The sequence below is a fragment of the Epinephelus fuscoguttatus genome, linkage group LG20, assembly GCF_011397635.1.
Source record: "Epinephelus fuscoguttatus linkage group LG20, E.fuscoguttatus.final_Chr_v1".
Classification (NCBI taxonomy): domain Eukaryota; kingdom Metazoa; phylum Chordata; class Actinopteri; order Perciformes; family Serranidae; genus Epinephelus; species Epinephelus fuscoguttatus.
In genome coordinates, this window is record NC_064771.1 from 12,627,420 (window position 1) to 12,629,480 (window position 2,061).

A 2,061-nucleotide genomic window follows, 5' to 3' on the forward strand; every position below is an offset into this window, starting at 1 on the left:
TAATACTCTGTTAGCATTTAATGAAATGTTCCCCAGTGTGTGCAGTCACGCACCTACGAGGTTGTAACAACACAATGCAAGTGCAAACAATCAAAGTTTGCATGGTTTGGATGCTAAATGCACGGTGAAGAGGGTCATCCACACCCTTCGATTTAAACTTTTTTCCATGTATTAAACATGATGCAGGTCTTGCATACTGAATGCTTGGCTTACAGGAATTAAATCGCATTAATCCAGAAGTAAGAAAGGTCTATTTCACTTTGGATTAAATGAGCTAAACCATATGTAGATGCTCCACATATGGTTGTATGTTCATTTATTTTGCACAACTCATCATGCAACCTCAGCCAGCCCTTGGTTGAGATCACTCGAGCACAGCAGGAAGACAGCGATGTCAGCAGACAAGACCCGTGGAGGAAATCCATCTCCGCCTCATCTCTCACTCATCAGTCATCACCATGTGCAGTGACCTAAGCCGAGGCTGCAGAGGTCAAGACCACGCTGTCCATCTCTGTTACCCTGTTCATGAATAAACAGAGGCCAGTGTATGGGTGTGCGTGTCCGTCAGGGCGATTACACGCACACAAAAACACACACAAGCACTCACACAGCCTCGTGCCGACTCCACTGGCATAATTAGAAACATTTGGGATCATTTGCAAAGGGAACACGAGCTCTGATGGGATCCAGATGCACTACTGGGTTTCACCGAAATACAGGAACCCTTATTTACGAGGGGCCATTACTGGCTCCTCACCCAGGGAGGTGTGTTTGTGTGAGTGTGCGTGTGTGTGTGTGTGTGAGTGAGTGTATGTGCTGCTCACTTTGTCCAGATACGAAAAGAGTGTTTGTTGGTGGATCATCCATATTCAGGTCAGACTCAGTTTAATGGCTTTTGTTATTGTGCGATTGTGTATTCACTGTAGTTCTGAACACAAAATGTGAAACTCACTTGGGGGGAGTCAGAAGCAGAGGCCAACACACAGCAAAGTTTAAATTCATTTTAATGATAGAGAAATGCAGTTCACAAGTCATTCCAAAGTCCAAGTAATTTCAAAATGCAATATATTCTCCATATGTGTGGACTTTTCTTGTGTCTTCAACAACATTTCTATCAATAATTCTACAGTTGATTTCAGTTTTTTCTTCACTTGATGTCAACAAAATGACTCTTTCTGATTTCCTGTGGAGGACAAAAAAAAAAATCACAGTTAGCATGACAAACTGTCAATTAAGAAATGACACTGACGCAGCACTGATGATTACTGGTTGCAATACAAAGAAGGCAGGTGTTATCACTTGTAGCACTATGCTGCCACCTTAAGGCTAAGAGATGAACTGATGGTAAAAGTTGATGCTTTCAGAGCAGTGGATAACGTGAAGTTATGGACTGAACCAAACTGTTGAGTATTTTACCTAAAGTGTTGAATATAAGATCAAAAATGCTTATGTTTGGATATATATGACTAATTTAATTTCAAAGATGGTTAGATTTAGCTTTGGATGAGTTTGATTGTTGAGATCATGAAAAAATGGATATGGCTAAAGTATGTGTGCCTCCACCTGTAAATTTTGTATGATTGTGTGAGGTATTGCAATGGAGCAACAAGGCATAACCCATCACCACAAGACCCAATCAAACAAAAGAATGAAGTAATCATGTCAATCAGTCAAGTTTGTACATGAAAATAAACATTAATACCAAGTGTTTTACTGACATCAGTGTATTTTGAAAAAAGACTGTATGCATATAATGAGCAGAAACTGCACACACCCTGTGAAAATGGAAGTGTATTTTGAAAGACGCAATGCATGTATTAAGTGTAAACTGACACAACATCCCAGAATGTCAACAACAGATGCAGGAGGATACCTAGCACGTCATATGTAGGCCCGAAAGTCAGCTGACAAAGCGGTGATATTTGACGAGTTGGGATGAGAATGCGTTGAATACCAAGGAAATACATTTTTTCTAAAAATCTATATGACATATAAATTCTCTTTGAAATCATCAACAATCAAACACAATCCAAAAGACACTTGTTTAATAATGCCACCATT